The 9,218-nt window shown below is 43.0% G+C and overlaps 1 long non-coding RNA gene across 1 annotated transcript; it reads left to right on the plus strand.

Annotated features, from left to right (window-relative positions):
• Positions 1-1,040: 1,040 nt before the first annotated feature.
• Positions 1,041-7,105, plus strand: LOC137839668 (uncharacterized). The gene is made up of 4 exons (XR_011085722.1): positions 1,041-1,731; positions 1,840-1,917; positions 1,992-2,263; positions 2,353-7,105. It is a non-coding gene; the product is annotated as an uncharacterized lncRNA (long non-coding RNA).
• Positions 7,106-9,218: the final 2,113 nt, after the last annotated feature.

Here is a 9,218-nt window from a genome sequence, read left to right on the forward strand (position 1 = left end):
GCTAGAGAGTGCCGCGTTGACCACTGCGCATGAAGAAATAACCACCTGCAACGTTTGGTTTAGGTTTTAGGTGCATTTTTAATTGTATTGCTTAAATCGCATTTTCTGGACGAGCTGAGCACGTTTTAGGAAATGTGCTCCTCCCGTCACTCTGGTTGGGTGCGCATAGTAAAAAGTGCTCTTGGCAACTAGAGAGTGCCGCGTTGACCACTGCGCATGAAGAAATAACCACCTGCAACGTTTGGTTTAGGTTTTGGGTGCATTTTTAATTTTATTGCTTAAATCGCATTTACTCGACGAGCTGAGCACGTTTTCTGAAATGTGCTCCTCCCGTCACTCTGGTTGGGTGCGCATAGTAAAAAGTGCTCTTGGCAGCTAGAGAGTGCCGCGTTGACTGCTGCGCACGAAGAAATAACCACCTGCAACGTTTGGTTTAGGTTTTAGGTGCATTTTTAATTTTATTGCTTAAATCGCATTTTTCTCGACGAGCTGAGCACGTTTTCTGAAATGTGCTCCTCCCGTCACTCTGGTTGGGTGCGCATAGTAAAAAGTGCTCTTGGCAGCTAGAGAGTGCCGCGTTGACCACTGCGCATGAAGAAATGACCACCTGCAACGTTTGGTTTAGGTTTTGGGTGCATTTTTAATTTTATTGCTTAAATCGCATTTTCTCGACGAGCTGAGCACGTTTTCTGAAATGTGCTCCTCCCGTCACTCTGGTTGGGTGCGCATAGTAAAAAGTGCTCTTGGCAGCTAGAGAGTGCCGCGTTGACCACTGCGCATGAAGAAATAACCACCTGCAACGTTTGGTTTAGGTTTTGGGTGCATTTTTAATTTTATTGCTTAAATCGTATTTTCTCGTCGAGCTGAGCACGTTTTCTGAAATGCGCTCCTCCCGTCACTCTGGTTGGGTGAGAGAGGTTTATAAGGCGGCAAGCTTTGATGTCTATTCATATGCAAATGAGTTAGGGGGTAATACAATTTTATGACCTATTGATGTTAAGATTTATGGCTTTTTTTTTTTATTGGGGGTCATAAATCACCCTCTTTTGATTTGTGGCGGGGTTGGGGGCATCAAGATGGCGTCAGTCGTGACGGCGCCATCTTTGACTGTCGCCATTTTGGTTTGCTGGCGCCATTTTTAAGATGTGGATATGTATGGGCATGTATTTTTATGAATCAAGACAGGTGCAGCACCTGAGCTAGCTTTGCTAACAGCCCTCTGAGCTACCTTTGCAGAGCCTTTCTGTTGAGAAGAGGAAGGGAGGAGGGGGTTAGAGAGGCGTCATTACAGTCATTAGAGGTGGCAAAGTTGGCTTCAAGAGAGTCGCATATAATTTGAGAAACAATAGCTCAGCCAAAGTTATCTGAAAGCGGGAGACGCATGTAATTTGGTAAACATTGCTTTAGAGGATCAAGGGGGTTTTGGAGGATCAAGGGGGGTTTTGTTGAGAAAATCACACGGCTACAAGTCGCAAGGTGTTGGTGCATAATTTGACAAACAATACTGGGTCCGACGATATGAGAAAGACCTCTTTGATGCGTCATCAACAAGCGGCCAAAGTTATCCGATTTCGTGCGACACGTGAGCTCATAGGCGTGGTCTTATCCCCGCCGAATTTAAAGTTTGGTGTGGACGAGCATCATTTTGGAGAAGACAAGACAAGACAAGCCATCGCTCGGACCAACGGGGGTCGAAGCGCGTCAAAAAGCTGTTTTCGAGAATGGTTAAAGGTAAGTCATTTTACTACATTTCTCACAATAATAATAATAATAACAAATAATAATAATGATAAATAATAATAATAGGTTATTTTATAAAACAAGATGTATTGTTTACAGACAACATCGTTTTTGCCGATGTCCACGCATCTTTTGACGACGATTTTAGCGACGTTTACCTAACACAATCAGACTACGGTGAGTCAATCGCGCATCTAAGATAGTTCATATAGAGGGTATTAGTTGCTGATTTTATTTTTTGTATGCGTCAGATCTCCTGGCCGCTGCCACTAGAAAAAACAATCGGCCGACACAAGCTGCCTCCGACCGCCATATTGGAGCAGTCGAAACGTCCGACCGCCATATTGGAGCAGTCGAAACGTCAGCGCCAGCGCGACCGGAGGTATCAGAGTCACGTGCTACTGTTGAAACCAATCCAATCTCAACCCACACCGTTCAGCCGGAATCAGCGACGGACTCAGAACTAGTTGAAGCTCTGTCTACTTACGAGGGCTTGAAGCATCATCAAGAGTCGACAAACAAAGTTAGAAGCATTTCCTTCTATGTTATCATTCGACTTGCTATTTTTGATAATATAAAGGCTTAACCGTTTTTTTTTTTTTTTTTTTATAGCCACTTCCAGGTGAGCGTCGTGACACGAGAGACAGGAAGAGGCGGGGGAGGAGGAGAGGGCACCCCTTCTACAACACGCACCACTCAACCAGCAGGGGGTCTCTAAAGTGTCGTGGTAACTGTGTCTACAAAAGACGGTTACAAGAGTGTTTTAAGATTATACGTGCTCTTACAGATTTAGCCGAATCAAAATAGGTTTGTGTTGTTTCTGTTGTGTTTTGTAAAAGAAAATATAATGGATCATCCAAACCTTACGTCAACGGAGTCAGATTTCTTAGCAAACATTTCTGAAATAGATTTACCGTCATTTAGCGGGCCAAGCCAAAGAAGTGACACACCAGAGCTAGATTTATCAAACGTTAACAATACGTCTACGAGTCAAATAACAGATTTGCTCAACAATGTGACCGCGGCTTTGTCAGAGGGGGAGAGACCAGACAGTCCTGCTATTCTCACTCATTTACAGGCTGTCATAGATGAATTGAACAATCAAAGTATGAATGAAGGTCGACAGAGTCCGACACAAATCCCGTCACAATTGCTAAACATGATAGCGGAATTAAACAACCAAGCTAATGGCAACAACGGGCGTATCAGTCCTGACATTCCTGTGCAGTTGCTAAACATGATCCAAAATCTAAATACACAGCCTCTGGTTGACCCGTTGACCGCTAACACTGTCGATTCATCATCGTTTGCTGTTGACGATGTTCAGCCGATATTTCAGCCTAACAACTGCTCTGTTATAATTGATCACGAAATAGACGTTATTGACAACAACACACCAGCATTTCAACACACGCCCCAGCAATCTAACAACGGTTCTGTATTAGCTGACCAACACGGCGGTTCTATTGTAATCAATAGGCCACATTTCAATAATGTAGAGGTAAGGCGACGGTTAAATATACCATCGCAACAGAACAATAATGATTTTGCAACCTTCTACCTCCAGATTGAAGATAAAATAGATGATGTCGTGCAAGAGGTAGCTAGCAGGGCACAAACAGGTGATGTAATTCAGATAGAGCTCGCGGCTGGTAACGATAGAGCTCACATCTACCAGCAAACTAGTGATATAAACTCTATCAGAGATAATGTATCAAACCTGCTTGAACGTTTAGCCCAATCAAACACAGAGCTTCTGGCTGATGAGGGCTTAGAGCTCATTGTACAAATAGTCACACCATTGCGTGGTGGTGGTGGTGGAATGCGTCGCAGGCTGTTGAACACAACCAACAGAGAGATTTTGAGGTTGAAAAAACGACACCTACACATACCTCGTAATAAAGACAATAATTTGTGTTTCGCTCTCTCACTAACCTATCTGCTAAATGACACACTCACGACAAAACAGGCCACAAGACAAGCGCGACTCTTACATGAGAGTGTAGGATTGGATTGTCAAACACCTATGAGTCTGGGCGATGTCCATAAATTTGAGAAAGTCCTCAAACGGAAAATAACTGTAATGTATCGAAAAGAGGACTGCCGCCCCATGACCTTTTTCGACACGCGTTACCCCAAAACAGATAACGACACTTTATTTGTCTTAAATCTTGAGGGCCATTTTTACGGCGTGAAAGCGATTGAGGCCTTTGTCGGCCACGCATTTTTTTGCAGGCATTGTTACAAAGGGCATGAGAATTGGCAACAGCACCATTGTGAAGGACACTGTGGCGTTTGTCTTGATCCATGCTGTAAACAGCGACGGTTTAAACATGTCATCTGCCCCGACTGTAACAAATCTTGTCGTAATGAGGAATGCTTTACCAAACATAAAGAGTCTCGATCAATGAATCGTGTGAGCAACTGCACTTCATACAAAAAATGCTTGGAGTGTGGTCTTCAATATTATGTGAGAGCTGATGGTACCGGTGCTAAACATCGTTGCCCCGTTAAAAAATGCACAGTGTGTGATGAGATCATAAATCAAGATGACGCATTGTTGAACCCTCACATGTGCTACATTCAGCCCATCAAACCACAACCACCGTGCAAAAATGTAGTCTACTACGATTTCGAAACTTATGTGGATTCAGACGGTTTACACAAACCTTTTCTCATCTGTTGCGAATCAAATAATGGACTGGCGAAGCATTGGTATGGCACAGATTGTGTTGATGAATTTCTCAGATTTTTCCGAATGCCACGGTTTAAACAAACTACGTTTGTTGCACATAATGCGAGAGGTTTTGATTCATACATACTGATAAGGAGAATGCTTGAATTAGGTCTCAAACTCGACATTCTGATGCAAGGGAGTAAAGTTCTATCATTTGTCGATTTAGACACAAAATCTCGATTCATAGACTCTCTCTCATTCTTGACGATGCCTCTAAGCGCAATGCCTAAGGCCCTGGGGTTTGAAGACAAATCAAAGGGTTACTTCCCACACAAATTCAGCTCTTTAGAGCATCTAAACTACGTAGGGTCTCACCCTGACCCCACGTACTACGGCACCGAGCGAATGTCACCCTCCCAACGATCAAAGTTTGACGAGTGGTATGCCAAAGAAGCTAGCAATGTGTTTGATTTTGCTAAACAGGCAATAGCCTACTGTGAGAATGATGTTGATCTGTTAATGCAAGGGTGTGAAAAATTCAGGAGGGAGTTTTTTGAGGCCACCGGAACAGATCCATTCAATGCGGTAACAATTGCGTCGGCGTGCATGAAAGTTTTTCGAGCTAATTTTCTGACTCCTCAAACACTAGCCATTACACCATCAGACAACTATATGCGTCAGTACAAAGCTTTCTCGCACGATTCTATTCAGTACATGCAATGGATCATGCACAGCCAAAATATCCAAATTAGACATGCGTTGAACGGTGGTGAAGTTAGGATAGACAACTACTTTGTAGATGGTTATTGTGAAATCGGGGGCGTAAAAATAGTGTTTGAGTATTTTGGTTGTTATCACCACGGCTGCGCAGAATGCTTCGACCTCTCTAAAATATGCCCGACAACCAAACGCCCTTTTCAGGAGAGGTTTGATAAAACACAAAAGAAAATTCAGGATCTACAGCTTAGACAGGATGTGTACCTTGTAATTATGTGGGAGCATGAATGGTTGCAAATGAAAAAGATGGACATAGAGGTGAAGGAATTCCTTAAAAAAAACAAATTTCCTACACCGCTCAAACCGAGGCAGGCTCTTTTTGGGGGCCGAACAAACGCATTTGTTTTAAAATACATGGCAGAGCCAGACGAGCGTGTGTTGTATGTTGATGTGACATCATTATATCCTTTCATCAACAGTACAGCCACATACCCAATCGATCATCCAACGATTATCCACGGTGATTTTAAAGACCCTAGGTCATATTTTGGTTTCATCAGCGCCACAGTCAACCCACCCCGTGGTTTATATTTTCCCGTTCTACCGTTCAAAACAGCTAAAGGTAAACTCGTCTTCACACTGTGCCGCACATGTGCCGAGTGTAACAACCAGCAGACGGCTTGTACACATAGTGATGAGCAAAGATCGTTAACAGGTGTTTGGACAACCCCTGAATTTGTTAAGGCACTCGATCTCGGGTACACGGTTGCGGAAATTACAGAAGTGTGGCATTACACAAGAACGAGCGACACAATTTTCCGTGATTACATGCGAACATTTCTAAAAGGTAAACAAGAATCTTCAGGTTACCCGCCTCACGTGGTCAACCAGGCTGACAGAGAAAGATACATAGAAGGGTATGCCATTCATCAGGGTATCCAACTCGATCCTTCCAAAATTGCTGTAAACCCTGGCAAAAGGCAAGTGTCAAAACTCTGTCTTAACAATCTGTGGGGAAAACTCGCGCAACGTGACAACATGACAAACACAAAAATTGTGACAAAATCAGAGGATTTTTTTGAACTTTTGTTTTCAGGTCTGTACAATGTGAAATTCTTCCATTTTATCAATGAGAAGCTCTCAATTGTGCAGTATTGTATCAACATAAACAACGAGATCCCCGCCTCAAAAACATCAAACGTGGCTGCAGCGTGTTTCACAACAGCCTATGCACGCCTAAAAATGTACAGCTATTTAGAAATTTTACAGAGGCGTGTCCTTTACACAGATACAGACAGCCTCGTGTACACTGTGAAGCCAGGTGAAAGTGTTCTCCCGCTAGGTGATTATCTGGGTGATTTGACAGATGAGCTTTCGAACGACAGCATTTTAGAATTTGTCTCAGCCGGCCCCAAAACATACGCTTATAAAACACGAGGGTCATCTCAGACGGTCATGAAGGTAAAGGGTATCACACAAAGTCACGAAAGCGGTCAGAGCATCAATCTCGACAGCATGCTCAGTTTGGTTCAAGGCTACCTCGATACAGCAGGTGCGACCTCAGATGTGCTTTACGCGCCCCAGCATAATATCGTTCGCGATAAGAGAGGGTTTCATCTCAGAAACGTGTCATTTTCCAAGCGGCTTCGTGTGGTGTACGATAAAAGAAGGCTGCTAGAGCGAGGCACCACTGAACCGTTTGGCTACTGATATTTCTATCTATCCATACGTGTGTCTGTGTGTGGAAATGGCTTTTAATCAGATTGAATTCGACCCCAGATTAGAACTCCCTTTTTCATCTCTAGTAGCAGGGCCTTCGGGTTGTGGCAAGACTTTCTTTGTAAAAAATGTATTGCAAAATCCTGAACATGTTCTGAGAAAAAAACCTGATAATATTGTCTGGGTTTATACTTCATACCAGCCAATGTACGATGAGCTCAAAAACCTGAATAAAGACATTGTTTTTATCAAGGAGCTGCCTGAATCTTTTGACGACGAGAAGTTGTTCCCGCCACAGCAGCACCATCTGTTGATTCTGGATGACGTCATCTTCCAAGCTTCGGATAACCCTGAAGTGGTTAGAATATTCACCCAATATAGACATCATAAAAATTTAAGCGTTATAATGCTAACGCGGAATGTATTCCATCAGGGCAAATTTAGCCGGACTATTAGTTTGAACAGTAATTATTTGATTTTGTTCAAAAACCCCCACGATAAACTGCAGGTGAGTGTCCTGGCGAATCAAATTTCTCCCAGCAACCGGAAGTTTTTCCTGGAATGCTTTGAAGATGCTACAAGAGAGCCGCATGGGTATTTACTGGTAGATTTGACACCTTCATGCCCAGAACAATATAGACTACGTACAGGTGTACTACATAACCAGTGGCCTGTCGTTTATATACCCAAAACAATAAAACGATGACGAAGCTCTTAAAAACAAACGCACCGTTACTCAAATCTCTGTTTACATCCAAGCCGGCCAAACGTAAGCATTTGCTACTCAGAGGCCCCAGTAGTTTGGTGAAAGCATTATGTGAGATTGCTCTAAATCTTCTTAAAGGACATGTACCCTTAAAATCAAAACTTTACAAGAGACTTAAAAAGCAAAAGAAAAATATCCGCTTTTTGGCTGATAAGAAAAATACTTTGAAGAAGAAAAGAGCTGTGTTAGTTCAGAAAGGTGGTTTTATTTTGCCGTTACTGGCCGCTTTCGCACCTGTTCTCGGGAGTGTCATTAGTGGCTTTATGAACAAAGCATAAAATGAGTTTGAAAACGGCTCAGAAAATGTTCCTGATTTCGCCTTATCAGCTCGAGAGGCTGAATCGACCAGCGCCGACCATCCGTGATACAGCAGAGCATTCTTTGGATGAAGAGATGAAACAGGTTTTGGATAATAAAAATTTAAATCAATATGAAAAGATCAAAATTTATCAGACCTTAATGCAGCGTTACTTGGGGTTGGTCAAACAAAAAGACTCCGAGCAAATTCCTATTACGATTCGCCACGAAGACAATGAGAGGGGTGAAATAAAGACCGCTGATGAGAGCGCAACTGATGATATTCTGGACGCCATAGGTCCACGTTTCCGACGCAATGCCAACTATGTGCTGAAAAGACTATCGGCAGAAGATGTAAGCTGGACGCCGTTAAGTGAATTTGTTTTTAGAGGAAAAACTATCAAAGGCTCCCATATGAGCGATCTGTTGAGACATTTGTGTACGAGTGGGAAAAAAATCAACGAGAAGCCGGTAGGATGGAGTGAATTTCTTCGAACGCTAGCACGGTTAAACTTGCCGGAAACAAGCATCTCCAACCCCTTGGCTCGCGCAGATTTTAAACGTTTAAAATACGCTACAGGTGAAGATGGGGATGTTTCTTATGTAGAAGATGTAAACATGATGAATAAAAAAAAAAGAAAGAGGACATCACCGGTAGTAAAATGGGTTAGTTATTAGATGACACTATTGTTGTTAGTGGAAAAAAAAACGCATGACTCTGTAACTCTCTTTAACAATGTTTATTGAATAAAAGAGATTTTATAAAACATTAACATGGTTTCAGACAATGACATTTTTTAAATTTATGCAACGAACATGATGTTTGCCCGCCGCACATCCGGTCTGGTCTTCGGCATTTTTTGACAAACTCTCTAACCATCGCGTCGTTATGGAGAGGGTCGGAATTGTAATGAGTCAGCACTTCACGATAAGTGTGCCCCCATCCGCGTTGGGTTAAATAATACACACAGTGTTGACCGCAGGTGTCTGTGAGCTCGTGCTGCAACTGCCCGTTCTGATAGTCGATCCGTTTAGAATGCTTCTTCAAAAATCTGTATATACTCGCCGGGTAGTACGACCCGTTCGGTGGTAGCCCAAAAGGATCAAAGAATGTGGCCGAGCCGTCCGATTCTAAAGTCAAAGCGAGCCAGTGCTCTCCGGGTAAATGTCTTGGATGCGTATTGACGATGTAATGTTTCGGAGGCGTGTCTCTGACGTCACCTAGCTCATCCGATGCGAAAACGCCTCCAAATAAGGTTCTCTGCATCCGGGTCATAATCATGTCCAATTCACGGCCGTTCA

Source organism: Syngnathus scovelli, chromosome 18 (genome assembly GCF_024217435.2).
Source record: "Syngnathus scovelli strain Florida chromosome 18, RoL_Ssco_1.2, whole genome shotgun sequence".
Taxonomy (NCBI): domain Eukaryota; kingdom Metazoa; phylum Chordata; class Actinopteri; order Syngnathiformes; family Syngnathidae; genus Syngnathus; species Syngnathus scovelli.